Raw genomic sequence first — 23,478 nt, 5'->3', positions numbered from 1 at the left:
AGATAGAAAAATGCGGTTTTCGCTGAAATGTTTTATTTTAGTAAAAGTTTTGTCTGTACAATGTATTGAATTTTTTATATCACTTTCAAATACGAAAAAAAAATGGCGGATTTGTGGAAAAAAACGTTGTTGACTTTTTTAATGGAACACCCAGTATATTTTTTTGTAAATTGAAAGAAATGTCATTCACCTATCCAGCGATATAAAGTTTTTCAAAATCAGTTGTCAAATCACTGAGTAATTAATTTTTAAAATGAGCGGTGCAACGTGGATATCACATACCTAAATAACATAACTAAGCAAAAGTAGAAAAAAATCGATGTTTTTCGAAATTTTTAAATATTTTAATTTTTTTATTAATGTTCCGGGCATATTTGAGAAGGAGCATAAGTCAATTATTATTATTTAAGTTGTCACCTAACTTTATCTGCAAAAATCCGAATGCCACCTCTCACATCCAAAAATAGGTGTTTTTTCACAGATCAGCCCTGGTCTAAATGTTTTTAAAACTTTTTGCCTCTTAGTATTTTTTCGATAAGCCAGTTATTATCGAGATGCGCCTTCTTTTTACTATGTTTACATGAAAATTGTATGGGGGTTTTGTTCCTTTAAACCCTCCAAATGTTTGTGTACGTTCCAATTAAACTATTATTGTCGTACCATTAGTTAAACACAGTGTTTATAAAACTTTTTTGCCTCAGTATTTTTTCGATAGTAATTTTTTATCGAGATGTGGCTTATTTTTAATATGTTTCAAAATATACCTAAAAATTTAAATTATAAATAAATAATCACATTATAACAGGTCTCTATAATCGTACTTAACCATATACAAATATGTGGTGAATTCGACAAATATTCAAATTATCTCGATAAACAGTGGCTTATCGAAAAAGTACTAAGAGGTAAAAAAAAGTTTTAAAAACATTATGTTTAACGAATGGTACCACAATAATAATTTAAATAGAAGGTACACAAAAGTTTGGGGGGTTTAAGGGAACAAAACCCCCATAAAATTTTTATTTTCTTCTTCATGTGCCGTGCTCGATTATCGAGCGTTGGTTATCAAATTGGCTATAGTAATTTTTTTGACGGCAGGTCGGAAAAGGGATGCAGAGGATCTGTTAAACCATTCTCTCAGGTTTTTAAGCCATGGCGTTCTTCTTCGACCTGACCCTCTTCTTCCGTCTACCTTGCCTTGTATTATTAAATAAATGGAGTATATTATATCTCTAAAATTTTTATGGGGTTCACAAATTTCACTATAATTTTTTTAAGATATTCCTGCCATAGTAATGCTAAAGGTCCATTTTCAATAAAAAATCTATAATAGTTTTCGATATATTGGAAAAAATCGATTTTAATTTTGCAACTCGAAAGGGCTATAACTTGTTTTATGTGCATATTTGTACTAAGGTAAGTTGGGTTCAATCGAACTATTTTGTGCTCCCAGAATATGTGATTTAATTTATGACCTGCATTTTTGTTACACCCTGTATAATGAAATTTCAGTAATACAAAATATCGGCGATCATCCTCGAAAATGGTAAATATTGACAAATAGTAAAGATAGGCCCAACAGAAAAATTACAAAGACATAATACATAATATATAATACAAAATTAGGACCAAACATAAGAAATTAAACAATTCAACACTAAACAAAAGTTAACATCACTCAGTCAGGAAGTATTTAAAGTGTATTTGCTACAAAAAGAAAGTGTAAGATATCTTTATTAAACTATGTATTGCTATAACATTAACCAGGTCTTACACTCGCGCGTCTTTAGCGCATACGTACCTACTACCTTAAATATTGATTTTAGCAAAAAATGAAAGAAATCAAAATTTTTTAAAATTCAGTTCTCTCCATTTTTGTATAGGTATTTTTTTAGGTTTTTTGAATCATTCCAAACAAAAAAGGTCTTTAGTGATTTTTCTCTTAGGTTAATAGTTTTTGTTATATAGGAGATTAAAAATTTTGAAAATTGCGAAATCGGCCATTTTAACCCTAAATCGGACATTTAATTAAAAATTTCAATGTTGCCAAGGTAGGTAGATATTCTTTAAACATTGATTGATAAAATCCCAAAGAATTTGTTGCAATACAATATCGGAAACGCCTTTGTTTTTTAATTGCTAATCAAGCGGGCGCGCACTGTAGTATAAGTGAGGACGTTTGAGTTGGCATAAATTCATTATCTCGAGAATGGGCAAATTTGAAGAGAAATTTCCAGATAGGTCGATTTTTATTTTTAAATTAGGAATTTTTGGTATATATATAATACTAGTGACGTCATCCATCTGAGCGTGATGACGTAATCGATGATTTTTTTAAATGAGAGTAGGGGTTGTGTGATAGCTCATTTGAAAGGCTATTTAATTCTCTATTCAGTAATATAAACATTAACATAATTATTTATACAGGGTGTACAAAAAAAAATTTTTTATTAAATTAATTTTGATTAAATTTGACAAATAGAAAAAAAATTTTTGTACACCCTGTATAAATAATTATGTTAATGTTTATAATACTGAATAGAGAATTAAATAACCTTTCAAATGAGCTATCACACAACCCCTACTCTCATTTAAAAAATCATCGATTACGTCATCACGCCCAGATGGATGACGTCACTAGTATTATATATCTGCCAAAAAGTCCTAATTTAAAAATAAAAATCGACCTGAATATGAATAATGAATTTGTGCAAACTCAAACGTTCTCATTTATACTACAGTGTCGCGCCCGCTTGATTAGCAATTAAAAAACAAAGGGGTTTTCGATATTGTATTGCAAAAAACTCTTCGGGATTTCATCAATCAATGTTTAAAGAATATCTACCTACCTTGGCAACATTGAAATTTTTAGTTAAATGTTCGATTTAGGGTTAAAAATGGCCGATTTCGCAATTTTCAAAATTTAATCGCTTATATAACAAAAACTATTAACCTAAGAGAAAAGTCACTAAAGACCTTTTCTGTTTGGAACGATTTAAAAAACCTAAAAAAACTTTGTTCGATGCAAAAAAAAATAATTTTAGGAAAAGCCCCTAATCTTTCCCCTCGCCTGGCTCTTCAGAATGTCTTATGCTCTTCAGAATCGCCTGTCATTGTACACATTTCTTCTAAATGACTTACTCAAACACATACTTAAATTTAAACTTTACAGGAGGAAGTTTATTTTACCCCCTAAATTTGCACTTTTCGATTCACCTGGTAGATACACGTGCACGGCTGATGCCTGCCAGGTCATGGTTTTTAGCCTTGGTGTGTTATGAATTATCACTAGACAAATTTCTAGCCTTACAGAACGACCGTTAGTCGGAGGGTTCACTAGCTCTTAGACTATAACAATAAACGAGATAATTCAATAATTATGCTGTCACTATTTTCCCCGTTCACTCGGAAAATATCGACCGCACGAAAAAATTTGTAAAAAAGAAATGATAGAAAATCGCAATTTCACAATTTCAGTCCTCACACTTTTTCTCGAAAAGTTGAAAATGGCCGAGATATTAAGGAAAAACGGTTATCCTTAAAAATTAAGATGGCGGCTGACGCTTTCGTTTTTCTTGACCTTTCGTTTTTTGGAACTTACTATAAAACGATATAGACTGTTGAGAGTGTTAGAGATTTATTGTGTGTGTGTTTCGATGTATGACCTTGGTTTGAACCAACTGGCCAGCTCAAATTTTTTTTAATTATCTTTTTCATAGACACAATTTCCTAATTTTAACTGTGATACATTATATTTTAATAAATACATATATTACATACGTTACATTAATAATACATACTAATATTAAAGACTACTACTGAATACTCATACTAAACCACTAGTGGATATTAAAATATTATTTTTTTACAGCGCTAAGACTTAAACCCAATTGAACACCTCGGAGGTTTAGGCCTTCTTTGTGATTTTTTTGTTTGTGTTTTTTTTATTTATTTTTAATATTTATTTCTCGTTTTTTTTGTTATTTTTTATTGTTTTTTTATTTTTTTTTCTTATATTTTTTTGTGGCTTATTTCCCAATCAAAATAGTTAATTATATTTTTTTGTATTTTGTTTTTAAATATCATTTTTCATATTTTTTAAGTGGCTATAAACAATTATATAGAAATTTATATTACGTGTACATAGAATGGAATTTAAATTGGTGGGGAGAGTAACTCCTACTGTTTGTAGATTCTTGTATAACTGTTGATTCAGCATCTGGAAGTTTGGGCAATCGAAAATCACATGCTCTAATGTACTGTAACGCATTTCAAACTGAGTCCGGCCTGCCCCGCTGAGCCGTCAACAAGGAGTGAGATCACTGTCTCGAGAATTCGCCAGTACCCCAGAAGATCGAGAATTCTGAGAAAACAATATAAATTCACGTTTTGCGTGAGACGTATTCAGTTAATATTTTACCATCGCGCGAATTATTGTAACGTCGCGTTCGGGTTATTGAAATGTATATGTTTTTAAAGTAGATAAATAATATTTGTAAATAAATTACACAGTGTAAAATAAATTAGATATTGTTGTAAAATTAAGTGTTAAATTGTAAGTGTTATAAATTAAACAATTTCAAGTAAGTCTTTTATTTATTTAATAATAATTAAAAGTCAATTCGCGTAACAGTTCGTAAATAAATAAATCAGTACAGTAATAACCTAACAAATGGTGTCAGAAGTAAAATTCGTGTTGCATTGATTTTTTTTGCTGCTTAGGGGATTATAATAAATACATATCAATCGTATTAAATAAAGTCTGTGGTCATGTCTTCCTTGTGTAAGCTAACAACTGCAGATCTGAGGCTTGAATTGGAAGAAAGACACTACAGAAAGAACTCTACTGGAAAAAAAGGCTGATTTAGTCAAACATCTGAAGGACGCCCTAAAAGAAGATGGTCATGATCCAGAAGCCTATTTGTTCGAGGACAAGCATGCTGCTTTGGTTTCATTAATTTTGAAAGTTTCCTGCTGTGTGACCAAACTTTATGGACTAGTATCGTTGCTACAAAACCAAGTCTCTGCTTCTGAAGTAAAGATCAAGGAGATGGAAAAGAAGATAGAAGACGATGAGCCCAAATACAAATTGGAGCCACGGCCGATAACTGAAGGCAGTGTAAGTTCTGCTCGAGTCAAAATTCCAACTTTCGACGGAAAGTCTTCCTGGAACAGTTATGTGAAACAGTTCGAAGCAGGTGCAAGAGCGAACGGATGGTCTGAAAAAGACAAAGCTGTAAACCTGGTTATTGCTCTTCGAGGAGAGGCTTTAGACGTACTTGAGACCATAACAGTAGAGAAGACGAATAATTTTGAACAGCTAATGAAGAGACTAAACATGCGCTACGGGCACGAACATTTGGAGTATGTCTATCAGGCGCGGCTTAAAAACCGACGACAAAAGAAAGATGAAGCTCTTCAAGAATTTCTTCTAAAAGGGCCTATCTTCTGGAGATGTTGGCGACCACATTGACCCATCTTATTCTATTTACGGCAGCTCGAAATAGATCAGTTGACGTTAGACCAGTCCACTTCCTAAGATTGGCCAGCCAGGATATACGTCTACGTCCAGGGTCTCTCCTGCCCTCAATCTTGCCTTGTAGAATCAACTGTAGCAGTCGGTATTTTTCATTACGCATAATGTGGCCGAAGTAAGCCAATTTTCTGTTCTTTACGGTGTTAATTATTTATTTGTCTTTTCTTAGCCTCTGGAGAATAGTTATATTAGTTGTGTGGTGTATATATGAGACCCTCAACGTACGTCGGTAGCACCACATTTCAAACGCCTCTAACCGTTTTATGGCATCTTCTGTCAGGCTCCAGCTTTCAACTCCGTATAGGAGGACACTAAAGACGTAACATCTAAGAATTCTGATGCGTATATTGATACTTAAAGACAAGTTGCAGAGAATTTTCTTAAGACTGTTAAAAGAGCTTCTGGCTTTTTCAATACGAGTTTTTATTTCGTAGCTATGATCCCAAGTATCCTTAATGTTGCAGCCCAGGTAGCATATTTTCTGTACTCTCTCTAGGGGTGTATTGCTTACTGTAATTTGGGCGTTTATGTTGGTCTTTTTACTAATGATCATTATTTTTGTCTTCTTACAGTTTAGTTTTAGGCCGTATTTGTTACATGCTTCTACAACATTATCCATGATCCTTTGGAGCCCCTGCGCACTATGTGCCAGCAATACTGTATCGTCTGCATATCTAATATTATTTATAAGTTGTCCATTTACTGCAATACCATCTTCTGATTCGTCCAAGGCCTCTCTAAAGATGTTTTCAGAGTATATGTTAAATAATGTTGGTGACAGTATGCAACCCTGTCTGACTCCTTTTTCGACCGTGAAGATTTCGGACAGTTCATTTTCGAATCGAACTGTTGCTTTTTGTTGGAGATATAAGTTTGAAACGAGTCTTATATCCTTACCATCGAGTCCTGATGTTTTCAGGATATCGATTAGTTTTCCATGTGGGACTTTATCAAATGCCTTCTCGAAATCTATGAAACATGCATACACATCGCAATTGACATCCTTGGCTCTATGTATTAGAACTTGCAAGCTGAAAAGTGCTTCCCTCGTTCCGAGTCCTGATCTGAATCCAAATTGAACTTCACTCAGCTGTTCTTCTAATTTGGTGTATATGCGCGAGTGAATGATAGTAAGGAGTACTTTAAGTACATGGCTCATCAAACTAATTAATCTATGTTCTTCACATTTTCTAGCGTTGGCTTTTTTGGGAAGTGGAATGAATATTGATAGTAGCCAGTCGTTTGGTAAATAACCAGTCTAGTATATGTTGTTAAATAACTTCGTAAGAGCTGTATTTTGTTGTGCCTCTAATAGCTTTAAAATTTCACCATGCACCTCATCAGGTCCTGGTGATTTCCCATCTTTAATCCGCTTAATGGCCATAGTTACTTCTTCGTTTGTTATTTCTGGGCCGTAGGGATTGTCTATTTCATACGGACTTCGTGCAGCATCTTCGAATAATTCTTGCATATAATCTTTCCATCTTCTTAATTTATCTTCAATTGCAGTCAAAATTTGACCTTCGACGTCTACGACTATGCCTATATTGCGTTGTTTTCTGATGTTCTGTACTTCTTTAATCTTTTTGTGCATATGGAAATCGTCATGTTTGCGTTGCAGTGTTTCAATTTCTGTACATTTCTCCATCAGCCATGCTTCTTTTGCCCCTTTTATTTCTCTTAGTATACTCTTATGCAACTTTTTGTATTCACTGTCATTTCTACCTTTTAATTTCCTTCGCTCTTCCATCATCTGCAATATTTTATCTGTCATCCATTCTTGCTTCTTTTCTCTTTTTGATTTAAGATATTCATGCGAAAGTGTGTTGATAGATGTCTTCATTTCGTTCCATTGTTCTTCTACGCCACTAGGAGCGTCTTCAACTATTTTCGCAAAATTCTTATTAATCTCTGTTTTTACTTTTTCCTGGATGTTATTTTCTTTCAGTAGTTTTTTATCTATCTTGGGTCTTATTTTCTTATGAATAGGGAACTTGCACATTTTTTTTCATTACATAATAATGTTCAGTTTTGTTTAAAAATGAGATTTCCAAAATTTCACGCTTAAAAAACTCCTAATACCTTAGAAATACATATTTAAAGTCTTCTGCGGTATAAAATAGTTCAAACGACCCGTGACGTCACATAGTTTTACATTAGTTATTATTATGGTTATATTTCGCTGTGTCTAGGTACACGCTAACGTGTACGCAAATAAAAAAGTTAGGTACACGCGAATTAAACTTCATCAAGCCAGTGACGTCATTATTTAGCGTGCGCAGTGACTGTATATTTTGGTACAAGCTATTTTGATATGTTTAGTGTTTGTTTGATAGAAAAATATTTGTTAAGGGAAGGGAAGCAGAACTATTCAGATGTTTCAAACTTAATTGTAATAAATCAATGTATATATAAAAGTATATATTTAGGTTAGCAAAAGAAATATATGTATTTATTTGACATAACACGTACAAAATATGGTTAAAATAATTTTTATACGTAAGTTCTTAAAAAATGATTTTATTAACGTTTCGACGTCCAAATCGGATGTCATTGTCAAAATACAAAAACTAGTCAGATTAAATAAATTATTAGAAAAAATTTTTTACTAAGCAACAACATTTTTGTTTAATTTAATAATATTTTGTATTTTGACAACGACGTCCGATTTAGACGTCGAAACGTTAATAAAATCATTTTTTTAGTTAAATTGTGCCTTAGTTCCCATTTAGAATAGTTGATTACAAAAATGCCACAAGGAAATAGCTTCAGAGCAAGTTAATTATTATTGTGAAAGCTTTAGGTCTTTATTTTCTTTTAATTTTGGACGGTAATACTATTTCACTTATAACTAAAAAAAATATATATATTAATTTATAGTCTCTTAACTTTTTCATACTGTTTTAAAATGTTGTTAAACTCATTAAAATAACTAAATAATTGTACACACTGCATAGTTAATTTAAAAACAAACCTAAACAAATAAAAAATAAGAAGTCTCTTCACTAATCAATATTAAAATTAAAGTGTAAACTCAACGCGATTAAACAAATTCCAACACTCTGACACTCAAATTTTTTAATTTCCGTACACGTTAGCGTGTACCTAGACACAGCTTTATATTTAGATATATTCCTCTTCTCCTTCTTTAGTTTATTGGCCTCCACCTACTTGGGTATTTGGTCAGCTCGTCGTCGGAGAATAAAGGAAAAATATTTATATTCTAATGACATTTATCGTATATCGTTGTAATAATATATACCAGTTTGATGAGACTGGAGTTTGATACAGTTTTTGAAGAAAAGGAAAGAAGGTTTACTATTGAAAATAAAACCATTTTGTAAAAGTACAAATTTTCTATGAATAGTTCAAACGATCAAAAACACTTAACGTCACATAACTGTATTTTTTACTGACGTTTATAATGTCTAATTTAAAATTATATATACAATTGCTTTGTAGAATGTAAACATACAACCCTGTGACGTCACGACGCGTTTTGGGGTGGCTGGTATAAGTTGAATTTTTAGTCGTCTTTAGGGGCCAAACGAAAGAGAAACAAAACTTTTTTATCTTTGATACAGGTTCTAAATTATGTTCTGTTGTGATTTATAACATTTTTTTCGAATTTAAAATTTTATGCAAGTTCCCTATTATTTGGAGTCGTATGTTGATATCTGCAACTAACAGACTATGATCTGAGAAGACATCGGCGCCTGGATATGTTCTTGTTGAGGTGACAGAATTTCTAAACCTTTTGCTTATGTTGATAAAATCAACAGAGAGGAGAGGTACGCCACTGTGTTGATAAACAACGCAATTTTGAGTGCTCTGATATTTCATCCGAATTTCGGAAATATCGAGAATTAGAAATTGTAAGAGTGAACTGTGAGCAAATAATATACTACAACAAAGTGCTGAGAGTGTTAGTGACACAATAGGACTAATAATATTCGAGGTAGGCTGAAATCAAAATAACGTGGCGTCTTATCTGTTGGTAGCGATTTATCTATCCGCAAGGTTGAATTGTAGATGATCGTTGGCGCTAGCAGATAGGCAACACAGATTACACATTCCATAGGCGTATCAGAGGAATACGGAATGGATGAAATGAGCGAGATGGTTAAAGAAGTAACAAACTGAATGAGAGAGATAGCAAATGAAATGAAAGAAATGAGAACTGAGCGTAAAGAATTAATAAAAATTGTCAAAGATTTAACAAGTGAATGGAAGCAGAGTTTGGAAGAAGTAAAAGAGATTAGAAGAGAAAATGAAGTAATGAAAACTAAAATCAGGGTGCTAGAATATAAACTTGAAGCTATGGAAAAGAAAGAACGTCGAAATAACATTATTATCACCGGATTTGAAACTGCAGGAGATACTATAGAGCTAAAAGAAGATATAGAGAATCAGTTGCAAACTTTTCTTGGAACAAAGTGTGAGATAAAAGAGATAACGAAACTGAATAAGAGAATGTGCAAGTTAGAATTGAGTACATATGGTGATAAAGCAGACATAATGAAAAATAAGAACAAGTTAAGACATATTAAAGGAAGAAAACTTTTTATTGATGATGACTATACGATCCAAGAAAGAAAGATTCAAAAACAACTAAGAGAATATGCAAATGAACAGAGGCAAAAAGGTAATGTTGTAAAAGTTAAATACCAGAAGATCATTATAAATGATGAAATATGGAAATGGAATATGGAAACTGGCACAATTGAAAAAGAGAGCAACAGAGCTAATCCAAAAAACTAATAAAAGCAGAGGCGGACAAAACGATGACAAATTCGGCAATGAAAACGGAAAAAGAAATGGAACTGAAAGTTATAGATAAGAAAGGAGAGGTATGGAGAACAGCGACATGGAATGTTAGAGGAATAAGTGGAAAAGAGTTAGAATTAGTAGAAACCCTTAGCAACACAAACTATGCTGCAATAGCCATCACTGAGACAAAAAAAAAGGGAGCTGGGACACAAATAATAGGAGATGGAAATCTATTAATATACAGTGGTGTAAAGGAAACTGAATGGGCCAGAGCAGGAGTAGCCTGTTTGATACCCAAAGATAAAGTAAAAGGTATAAGAAATTGGGAGTTCATCAATGAGAGACTATTGAAAGTATCAATGAATTGTAGTAAAAGCGATATTATAACTTTGATTGTAATATACGCACCTGGAGAAAGTGACAAAGCAAACGACAAAAATCAATTTTGGGAACAACTACAGCAGACAGTAGAAGATTATGAGGGAACACTCATAATATTGGGAGACTTCAATGCTAGAGTGGGAAACGAAAACATGAAATGGCAAGGAGCTATAGGTAGGCACGGAGAACACACAATTAATAAAAACGGGAAAAGATTGCTAGAGTTTTGTATAGATAATGATTTAGTTATAGCCAACACTTTCTTTGAACACAAGGAAATACACAAGATAACAAGAGCAATGCCCCAGCGAAATGAAAAATCAATAATAGACTTCATAATTGTTCCTCGAGAAAAAAGGAGTAAAGTTAAAGATGTCAGAGTGAAAAGAAGCTATGATATAGGTAGTGACCATTATCTACTAGAAGGAGTATTCAAGAATAACAACAAAGTCGAGGACCGAAAACAGATACAAAACAAAAACTATAGCGGACGAATAAGAACCTATAAGCTGAGAAACTTGCAAACAAGAAATGAGTATATAGAAAAAACAGAAAAACAGTTTGCAAGGATTGAAAAGAGAAGACAAAGTAGAAATGTGGAAGAAAAGTGGATCAGATTTAAGGCAATACTATTAGAAACAGCAGGGCAAGTTTGCGGGTATACCAGTAGAAATAATCATAAAAAGCAGACAAGCTGGTGGAACAACGATATTAAAAAAGAAGTCAGAGAAAAGAAAAGGCTATGGAAAATGTACATACAAAAAAGAAATCAAGAGGCATACGATAAATACAAGGAACAGCGCAACCAAGTTAAAGTAAGGATAAAACAAGAAAAGCAGAACGCCTGGGAAGAATTTGGAAGAACTATGGAAGAAAATAGTACCCAAAATACAAAATTATTTTATAGAGTATTAAAGAATATGAGAAGTAAAACGGAAATTAAACTACAGCAGATAAAAGATAGAAACGGAAATATAATAACTGAGGATGAGCCCATTATAGAAAGGTGGAGAGAATATTTCAAGGAACTTTTAAACAATGAAAATACAACAGCAGAGAATCGCACACAGATAACAGACGAAACACCTGAAAGAGGGCAAGAAGACGTTTATGAAACTAAAATAAAGATGGAAGAAGTTGAAGATGCACTAGAAAAACTAAAAGTTGGTAAAGCAGCAGGGATCGACGGAATAGATGCTGAATTATTGAAATATCTTGGACAACAGGGTAAACAAGAATTACATGACCTACTAAATTTAGCGTGGACAAACAAAAAAATCCCAGAGGATTGGAACATTTCAATAATACTGCCTATACACAAAAAGGGAGACACGAAAGAGTGCAGTAATTATAGGGGTATATCACTTCTCTGCTCAGCGTTGAAAATCTACGAAATTATCCTAGAAAAGAAATTACGAGAAATAGTTGAGCCTCGACTGGCGGATATACAAAGTGGATTTAGACCATCACACAGCGTACAAGATCATATATTCATACTACAGCAAATTACTGAAAAAACACTGTTAAAAAACGATACACTGTACCTGGCGTTTTTAGATATGAAAAAGGCGTTTGACATGGTCAATAGAGAAGGAATATGGCAAAGCCTGAAAAACAAGGAAGTAGATGAAGAACTTGTAAGTGTAATAAAGAGTTTGTATGTCAACACAAAAAACCAGGTCAGGACAAGTAACTTAATCTCCGGCGAATTTTCTAATAACGACGGGGTTAGACAAGGTGGAGTGTTGAGCCCACTGTTATTTATTTCCGTTATGGATGAAGTTATTAAAAAGTGTTGGAAAAAAACTAAAAAATGCGCTATAGGGTATAGAAATTTGCAACAAATAAAAATTGAAGCCTGTGCATTTGCTGATGACATTGTATTAGTTGCAAGAACTGAAAAGGCTCTCGCAGATAACATTAGAATCTGGGCTGAAGAACTAAAAAACTACAACTTAATAATAAATATGGAGAAAACTAAAGTAATGACAATAGCCAACAAAGAAGCAACTGTAAATATTGAAATCGAAGGGCAAAAAATCGAGCAAGTAGACCTCTTTAAGTATTTGGGAATAATGTTAAACAACAAAGGTACACAAGAAGATGAAATTGGAAACAGAATAAAATTGGCTACGAGAACTTATTATTCACTGTATAAAAATTTCCTAAACAAAAAAGAAATATCGAGGAAAACCAAAATGACAGTATATAAAACTGTATATATGCCAATTACAATATATGGGGCAGAAAACTGGGTACTTAATGACAGACAAAGAAAAAGATTACAAGCTACAGAAATGAGATACTTAAGAAAAGTGGTGGGAGCAAGAAGATTAGACAAAAGAAGAAACGAAGATATAAGACATGAATTACAGGTAAAATCGCTCAACGAAAAAGTTGAAGAAAAGAAGTTAAAATGGGCTGGACACATGATAAGAATGAGTGGTGAGAGACAAGTGAAAATGACATGGGAGGCCAAAGCAGTGGGTAAAAGCAGGAGGGGCAGACCAAGGAAAAGCTGGAACACTAGTGTAAACGAAATACTCAAGAAAAGAGGAACATCGTGGCAAGAAGCAAAAGTTTTAGCAGCAGATAGGAAGAAGTGGCGTAAATTTGCAGAGAGTATTATATAAAGGAGGAATCCTCGACACCTAATGGTAAAAGAGGCAACCGATTATGTATGTATGTATGATAAAATCAATTTGGTTTCTTATGATTTTCCCTGGGGTATCACCGGGTGCTTTCCATGTATAAAGCCTTCTTGGATGTAATTTAAAGAATGTGTTCATTACAACCATATCCGTCTCTTGGCAGAATTGTATCAGTCTTTCTCCTCTTTCGTTTCTTGTGCCAAGACCATATGACCCCACAACATTCTCGACTGTACCTTGTCCTATTTTGGCGTTGAAATTGCCCATGATGATAGTTATCTCATGTTTTTTTGTCAGCTTTAGAGAGTTTTCTAGAGTCTGGTAGAAAGGGCCTAGCTGGGTAAGATGGTGAAAAGTGCCCCCAACCCAATCTAAATTCCATATAGGCCACTTTTTAGCACATATAGAGGAACTCACTTTCTGAAATTTTTAGCCCCCTAGGTGGTCACGTGACCCCCCTAGAGCCTAATTAGGCTTTTTATGTTTTTATTTTTTATCTCAGCCGCATTAAGAGCTAGCCAAAAACTTTATTTAAAAAAGTTGTAAGTTTTAAAAAGATCTATATGAAAAGTTTTTTTTTTATTTTTTTGGCGGGAAATTCGAATTTTTAGAACAATTTTAAACTTTTAAATAAATCTGAAAAAAAAACTAAGACACTCGTTTTTACGAAAATTAATTATAATGTGTATTTTTGCACAATCCTTCACCCTGAATTTTTTCAGATTTTTAAAATTGGTGAAACGTACCTTTAAAAATAAAAAACCGCATTTTTTCGGTTTTTTTTCGTTTTTTTTTTTTGATACAATTTTATACATATTTTTCAAAAAATTTAACACCGTCACTAGAATAGGTAAAAAACTGAAAAATAATTGGGATTTGCTTCATAAAAATTTTTTGTAACGCCATCCATTTTCAAGATACAGGGCGTTGAAGAAAACAAATTTTTACATATTTTTTACGATTTTGCCGAAACTACTGGCAACATTGTAATAAAACTTGGCGGGTTTTAAGAGGTAGTTATTGTGCATGTTTTGACATACAACTAAGGATTTAATATTCATCATTGGCGCGCATAGGGGTAATGGTCTGAACTTTTCAAAGAAAAAAAGATAGTACGCCACTGACATATTTCAAATTAACAATCATTTTTGAATTCCTCGTTCAATTTGCAATAAAAAATCTATCTTCTCATTTTTTCATACGACGCGCTGTTTTGCTGCAAAAAATAAAATATCTTAACGCTTCCAAAGTATTCGAATTAATTTTGATAATGGATGTATGAGTTTATTATGTATGTAGATGTAGAAACTACTAGAAGTTCGAATACTTTGTAAGGGTTAAGATCTTTTATTTTTTGAATAAAAATGGCGCGTCGTATGAAAAAATAAGAAGATACATTTTTTGTCACAAATTGAACGAGAAATTAAAAAACGATTGTTAATTTGAAATATGTCAGTGGCGTACTATCTTTATTCTTTAAAAAGTTCAGACCATTAGCCCTATGCGAGCCAATGATGAATATCAAATCATTAATTGTATGTCAAAATATGCAAAATAACCAGCTCTTAAATCCCGCCAAGTTTTATTACAATGTTGCCAGTAGTTTCAGCAAAATCGTAAAAAATGTGTAAAATTTTGTTTTCTTCAACGCCCTGTATTTTGAAACTGGATGGCTTTACAAAAAATTTTTATTAAGCAAACCCCAATTATTTTTCAGTTTTTTACCTATTTTAGTAACAGTGTTACCTTTTTTGAAAATATGTATAAAATTGTTTCAAAATACGAAAAAAAACTGAAAAAATGCGGTTTTTTATTTTTAAAGGTACGTTTCACCAATTTTAAAAGTCTGAAAAAATTCAGGGTGAAAGATTGTGCAAAAATACACATTATAATTAATTTTCGTAAAAACGAGTGTCTTAGTTTTTTTTTCAGAGTCATTTAAAAGTTTAAAATTGTTCTAAAAATTCGAATTTCCTGCCAAAAAATTAAAAAAAAAATTTTTCTTATAGATCTTTTTGGAACTTACAATTTTTTTTAATAAAGTTTTTGGCTAGCTCTTGATGCGCCTGAGATAAAAAATAAAAACATAAAAAGCCTAATTAGGCTCTAGGGGGGTCACGTGACCACCTAGGGGGCTAAAAATTTCAGAAAGTGAGTTCCTCTATATGTGCTAAAAATTGGCCTATATGGAATTTAAATCGAGCTGGGGGCACTTTTCACCATCTTACCCGGCTAGGCCCTTTTCTATTTCTTCTTCGGTTGATTCGGATGTCGGTGCGTAGACCTGAATGATATTTATATTAGAGGGACTTGAATTAATCTTCAATAGCATAACTCTATCTGATATGGGCGTAAATCCTATTACTGCTTTGGCTATTTCCCTTTTTACTATCAACGCTACGCCATTTCTGTTTCTTGTTGTGTCATCTCCCGAATAATAGATATGGTGTTCACTTATAATTTGTATGCCAGAATTTGGCCATCGAACTTCACTGCATGCTAAAATATCTATGTTTAGGCGAGTCATTTCTTGAATAATATTTGCTGCCTTGCCTGCTTGATACATGCTTCGAATGTTCCACGTACCGATCTTTTTCACTTTTGGGACATTATTGGCTGACCGGGGGATTCTTAGCACCCTCTCCCCACTTAAGGGTTGCCCGGGACTGAGGTCCGTTTGTTTTGGGTTTTCAGCCATTGTGGTGTCCTGGGGATATCCTTATGGATCTTTAATGTGGTAGTCATCCCGTGGCTTTCCACATCTCAATGCCGTTGGCTAATTCTTCAAGAAAATGAGCTAGATATTGCCAGGCTAGTGCGATTTGCTTATCCGACAGCTCCCGAAGACATGATGGAAATGTTGGCTGTTCAAACATTTATTGATGGTCTTCGTGATTTTGAAATGCAGAGAACACTGCGATTAGCTCATTACAAGACGCTGGTCGATGTATTGTCCGCGGCCCTCGAGTTTGAATCAGCTTCGCAGGCCTCTGGTGAGTACAGTACAGTTCGAACTGTGAAAGAAAAGGATGAAGACAAACTTGACCAGCTGGTAAATATGGTGAAAGGCATTACATCGAAGAAAACCAAGACCATGAATTGCTGCAGTTGTGGCGAAAAGGGCCACGCACGGAGTTTAAGTACATAAGAACGCAAATCAAGAAACTCGCCAGCAGGAAATAAGAGAACGGACAGACCCTAGGGGTGCAGCCTCGACTCAGAACTTCTCTAAAGACCATCTAATACTAATAGCTTCTTTGAAATGTCGTGAAGATAGTGTATATGTAGATGGAGAAATAAATGGTAAAAAGTATACATTGTTGGTGGATACCGGAGCAACCAGGACCATTATACGACCGTCAGTTATAAACAGTCGTAAGAAGCTCTTACCAACGAGGTTGCGACTACGAACTGCCACAGGTGAAAATGCCAACATCCACGGAGAAATCCAGATACAATTAGGGATTGGAGCAGAAAAGTTCGTCCATACTGTCATAAACTTACGTGCATAGAAATCGGCCCACCTAAAAATTTGGTCATTTTTGAAGTCTCGTATTTCCTAAACCTATTGGCCGATTTAAGTGATTTTTTTAATATGTTATAGCCTTATTCTTCAACAATATCGCTGTAATAATATTATTGTTAAAAAGGTAAGTATTATTTTATACCGGGTGTAACAATGATAGTGTGTTTTTTCCTCAAAGTTCGGAACACCCTGTGGAATATTCTAGCATATATAAAATATTCAAATTAAAACTCAACTGTAGCCTTAGGCTTTCTTAACATTTTGCTTTTTGGTTCATTCGCTTATGTTGGATAATAAAAAAGTTAGGTATTTTAACAACTAGCAACGTTCTTCATCAATACAGGGTGTTTCTAAATAAATGCGACAAACTTTAAGGAGTAATTCTGCATGAAAAGATAAAGGCCGTTAGGTTTATAATCATATGTTCGCATATGCTTCGTTTCAGAAATACGGGATGTTGAATTTGTTCGTACAATCTGACGATTTATCTGTTGCTCTAAAACCGCATAAGATATACAAATGAAATTGGGTAGGTTTTAAGAGGTAATTATTGCGCATTTTTTGGCATACAGTTAAGAATTTTATATTCACCATTGGCGTGCATACGGGTAATATGACCGGGTAATATGACCCGTATGCACGCCAATGGTGAATATAAAATTCTTAATTGTATGTCAAATATGCGCAATAACTACCTCTTAAAACCCACCAAATTTCATTTGCATATCTCAACCGGTTTTAGAGCAGTAAATAAATCGTCAGTTTGAAAAAAAAATTCAACATCCCGTATCTCGAAAACGAAGCATTTGCGGACATATGTTTATAAATGTTGGTCATTATTTTTCATGCAGAATTTCCCCTTAAAGTTTGTCGCACTTATTTTGAAACACCCTGTATTGAGGAAGAACGTTGCTAGTTGTTAAAATACCTAACTTTTTATTATCCAACGTAAGCGAATGAATCAAAAAGCAAAATGTTAAGAAAGCCTAAGGCTACAGTTGAGTTTTAATTTCAATATTTTTTATACGCTAGAATATTCCACAGGGTGTTCCGAACTTTGAGGAAAAAACACACTATCATTGTTACACCCGGTATAAAATAACACTTACCTGTTTAGCAATAATATTATTACAGCGATATTGTTGAAGAATAAGACTATAACATATTTAGAAAATCACTTAAATCAGCCAACAAGTTTAGGAAATACGAGACTTCAAAAATGACCAAATTTTTTAGGTGGGCCGATTTATATGCACGTAAGTTTAGTTGCAGACATCGAAGAAGATGTTATATTAGGAATGGACGTAATAGACTAAGAGCCGCTATAGGTGAAAATTCTTAATCATTTTAGGCACGACGGGACCCTATAACTTAAATAGTAGAACCTAAAAGAAAACGTTTGAACACTGTGCCGTCACTTTTCAGTGGCACATGCGTCTACAGTGGCGCATCAAACTTTCCACTTATGGACGGGATACATAAATTAAAAAAGACCCTCCCTAATTACCAGAATTTAATTTTTTTCATTTTTTTAAGTTTTATGTGATTAAGACACAAGATTCGTCGTAATTTTAACCCACCACCCCCTTCTCCCTGCCCCCACCATCAAAAACTTTATTTTTCGATTTTATTTTTTTTTTGGTAGGATGCAATCAATTTTAAAATTTCAAAAAATTTACACGCATAGTTAAGGATTTTATAAAACACGTCTATTTTTTATAAACCTGTAGGTTGAGTGTACATAACCTCAAAAAAATTTTAAAATTTTTTTTTTTGAAAAAAAGTATATAACTTTTTTTTGGGGATAGCTGCAAATCTAATTTTTTCTTAGTCTTGTGTATTTTATCAAACACTATATTTCTAATTTTTTTCAGATTTTTCTGTAACGTTGGTCACCTTCAAAAATCCAAAAAACTGTTTTTAAGGGGGTTTTGGGGGGTTTGAACATGTTTTTCTGATTTTTAAATATTCTAAAGAACTCAGTTACTTCAAGTTACATATAACCTATAAAAACAAAATTGATTTGATATATTATGAAGTCTATAAAATAGGGAAAATCCCCCAAAACCCCCCAAAAAACAGTTTTTCGGATTTTTGAAGGTGGGGAGACTTACGGAAAAATCTGAAAAAAGTTTAAAATATAGTGTTTGATAAAACACACAAGATTAAGAAAAAATTAGACCGGCAGCTATTCCTCAAAAAAAGTTATACGCTTTTTGAAAAAAAAAATATTTCTTTTAATTTTTTGAGGTTATGTACACTCTACCTATGGGTCTATAAAAAATAGGCATATTTTATAAAAGCCTCAACTATGCGTGTGAATTTTTTGAAATTTTAAAATTGATTGCATCCCACCAAAAAAAAATAAAAACGAAAAATGAAGTTTTTGATGGTGGGGGCAGGGGGAAGGGGGTGGTGGGTTAAAATCACGATGAATCCTATGTGTTAATCACATAGAACTTAAAAAAATAAAAAAAATTTAATTCTGTTAGTAAGTTCTGTTAACTTTTAATTTATTTATCCCGTCCATAAGTGGAAAGTTTGATGCGCCACTGTCGACGCATGTGCCACTGAAAAGTGACGGCACAGTGTTCAAACGTTTTCTTTTAGGTTCTACTATTTAAGTTATAGGGTCCCATCGTGCCTAAAATGATTAAGAAATTTCACCTATAGCGGCTCTTAGTCTATAATGAATTTGCATGTATTTCAATTGGATTTTAAGAGCAGGGTAATCAAAGTTGGCAACGAGGAGGTATTTCTTCATCCACATGATGACAGCACTGTGCTAGCAGCCATTAAAGAAGATACGGTTGTGCCTGCGAGGAGTGAAACGATCATCGTAGCGCGGCTACAGGGAATTGTACAAGATGGAACACCTGTTATGATGGATCCATGGAACCACGACGAGGAGGTTGGCCGAGGAATCATATGTGGAAAGGAATTGGTTACTTCTGCTAAAGAAATTCCTGTGAGATTGATTAATGTCAATGACTACCCGGTGACCATCAAGAAGGAGACAAAAGTAGGAACTTGTGTACCCGTGACGTCCATAATCCGTCAGACGACAACATCAGATAATTCCAACGACAAGTTCGACCAAATGGTTGCAGTTGCAGGCCAGTCTCTAAACCAAGTGAAGAAAAGGAAAGTAGGGGAATTTCTTCGGCAATATCGTGACATATTCGTACCGAAAGGAGGAAAGACAGGGAGAACGACAGTTGTCAAACATAAAATTGACACTGGTACCGCTAGGCCAATTCGTCAAACAGCTCGACGATTACCACAGGCGAAGAGAGAGGAAGCTGAAAGGATTGTTCAAGAAATGAAGAAAGACGGGGTGATAGAACCTTCTACGAGCCCATGGATATCTCCGGTGGTCCTGGTCAAGAAGAAAGATGAAACTACGAGGTTCTGTGTGGACTACCGTTTGTTGAATAATGTTACCAAGAAAGATAGTTATCCTCTGCCTCGGATCGACGACACGCTGGACACATTGGCTGGAAGTAAATTGTTTTCTACGTTGGACTTGAAGTCTGGATATTGGCAGGTAGAAATGGATCCAGTGGACAAGGAGAAGACGGCCTTCACTACAGGATCTGGATTATGGGAATTCAACGTTATGCCGTTTGAACTCTGTAATGCTCCTCCGACATTTAAGAGGCTTATGGAAAATGTGTTGAGAGGGTTATCTTGGAAAACGTGCCTGGTGTATTTAGATGACATAATCGTTTTGGGGGAGACGTTTGAAGACCACCTGAAGAATTTAGAAGACGTTTTTAATCGACTTAAAGCTGCCCAGTTAATGTTAAACCCCAAGAAATGCCAGCTATTTCAAAGTAAAGTCAATTATTTAGGTCATATAGTCAGCAAAGAAGGAGTGGCCGTGGATAAAGGAAAAATCGATTCCATTAAGGAATGGCTTGAACCGACTGATAAACATCAAGTGAGAAGTTTTCTGGGACTATGTACTTACTACCGGAGGTTCATTAAGAAGTTTGCAGATATCGCTAAGCCATTAACGCGACTTACAGATAAAGCAAGGGATTATTGCTGGGATGGAGACTGCCAAACGGCCTTTGAAACTTTGAAGAGGCATTTAATTACAGCGCCAATACTAGGGTATCCACTGCCACAAGGAGAGTTCATCTTAGATACGGATGCAAGTAGTGTGGGAATTGGAGGAGTGCTGTCTCAGATTCAAGAAGGACAGGAACGAGTTCTGGGATATTTTAGTAAAGTGCTTTCAAAACCTGAACGAAATTACTGTGTCACGAGAAGAGAACTTCTAGCAGTAGTGAAATCAGTGGAACACTTCTATCAATACCTTTATGGAAGGAAGTTTCTAATCCGAACCGACCATGCCGCCCTTAAATGTTTAATGCAGTTTAAGAATCCAGAGGGTCAGATAGCCAAATGGATTGAACGACTTCAAGAATATGATTTCAAGATCGAGCATCGAGCCGGAGTTAGCCACAGGAACACTGATGCCCAGTGAAGGCCGTGCCCAGCAGAGTGTTCCCATTGCAACAAAACAGAGTCAAAGGAAGCAGCAGTGCTAAGAATAACAGTGGTCAACGACGAGAGGACAGAAGATTCGAAAATGGAAAGAAGAAAATCGTTGACCATCTTGGCAAGAAATATCAAATCTAGGATCAGTAGTTAAGACGTATTGGGCCCAGTGGGACTCCTTTATCTTGGAAGATAGCTTGCTTAAATGAGTACTGGAAAATGATGATGGTTCAGCAAGGAGAACGCAGTTGGTGATTCCAAAGAGCAGAGTAGCCGAAGTACTTCGTCAGTTACACGACAGTCCATCAGGAGGGAATTTTGGTGTAAAGAAAACCCTTCAGAGAATTCTCCGACGATGTAAAGGACTGGTGTAAGAAATGTACTACCTGTGCTACGAGTAACGGACCTTACCGAAAAAGAAAGGCTCCTATGAGACAGTATAATGTTGGAAGTCCGTTTGAATGAATAGCTTTGGATATTGCCGGGCCATTTCCAGAAAGTGAAAATGGATGCAAATACATGTTGGTCGTAATGGATTACTTCACGAAATGGGTTGAGATCTACGCAATTCCGGACCAGAAGGCCGCCACTATTGCAAATGTGCTAATCAAAGACTGTATCAGCCGATTTGGAGTGCCTCTGGAGATCCATAGTGATCAAGGGAGGAACTTTAGACAGGAGGAAAAAGACAAGAACCATACCCTGTGATCTAGAGTTTGGATGTCGACCTGGAGATGTGACTGGTGAGGATTATGTGAATAAATTGCGAAGAAGAATGGACGATATACAGCCGTTCTCATCTTCAGATCGCTAGCGACCGAATGAAGAAACGATACGATACCCAAGCCGAGAATGGATGTTTCAAGGAGAACAACAAAGTCTGGCTTTATAATCCAAAGAAACGAACAGGTTGTTCTCCCAAGTTGCAGCAGTTCTGGGAAGGCCCGTACCTCATTGTCAAGAAAATTAATAACGTTATCTACCGAATAAGCAAGATTCCTAGGGGAAAGCCGATGATAGTCCACCATAACCGGTTAGCGCCGTACGAGGGAGACCACGACTCAGATGAAGAAATGGAGGTAAATCAAGTTCGAGAAATACCTGACCTTACGTTTGAGGAGTTCATGGTGGCCTATGGAGGTACGGGTAAAGCGAGACATGGTGTTACCACTGAAGAAAAGCGAGATCTACTCGCACTTCCCGATGACTATTCACTGGTCCATACCATCCCGGCCAGTATCAAAGACGCACGAGGGTTGGCATCCGCCTTTCGAATGAAGTTTGGTCGAGTTTCAGAACTTCAATGCCAACTGCCAGCTCCTGGCAAAGCATTGAAACTCCAAGATGCATCACGTTACGTTTTCTATCTGGTAACAAAATACACTGTCCGTGGCCAACCCACCTACCAAGATGTATGGGATGCATTAATTCAATTGAGAGAGCACGTGTTGGAGTCCAACGTGCAAAAGTTAGCCATGCTAAAGTTAGAATGCCGCCAATCAAGACTGGAGAGTTATCCGAAATATGGTGGAAGAAATTTTCCAAGACACCGAGGTCCAGGTATTAGTCTGTTGCAATCCGCATAGTTACTGGTGCGAAGCGAAGACCGTCCCTTGCCATTTTTATACAACAGGGAGTTGTAAAAGAGGGTCCAGTTGCCGATACCAGCACCCAGTTCGAGTTCCGATACGGTTCCAGGAGGAATCATTTCTTGAGGAGGGGGCAATGTAACGCATTTCGAACAGAGTCCGGCCCTGCCCCGCTAAGCCGTCAACAAGGAGTGAGATCACTGTATCGAGGATTCGCCAGTACCCCAGAAGGATCGAGAATTCTGAGAAAACAATATAAATTCACGTTTTGCGTGAGACGTATTCAGTTAATATTTTACCATCGCGCGAATTATTGTAACGTCGCGTTCGGGTTATTGAAATGTATATGTTTTTAAAGTAGATAAATAATATTTGTAAATAAATTAAACAGTGTAAAATAAATTAGATATTGTTGTAAAATTAAGTGTTATAAATTAAACAATTTCAAGTAAGTCTTTTATTTATTTAATAATAATTAAAAGTCAATTCGCGTAACAGTTCATAAATAAATAAATC

General features: G+C 34.9%; 1 protein-coding gene across 3 annotated transcripts in view; it reads right to left on the bottom strand.

Annotated features, from left to right (window-relative positions):
- The window catches only part of LOC126884366 (histone-lysine N-methyltransferase SMYD3), a 435,662-nt gene that overhangs the window by 524 nt on the left and 411,660 nt on the right, over window positions 1-23,478 (bottom strand). The window lies entirely within an intron of this gene.

The sequence above is a fragment of the Diabrotica virgifera genome, chromosome 5, assembly GCF_917563875.1.
Source record: "Diabrotica virgifera virgifera chromosome 5, PGI_DIABVI_V3a".
In the NCBI taxonomy this organism is placed as follows: domain Eukaryota; kingdom Metazoa; phylum Arthropoda; class Insecta; order Coleoptera; family Chrysomelidae; genus Diabrotica; species Diabrotica virgifera.
This window is presented reverse-complemented; position numbering and strand designations above follow the sequence as displayed.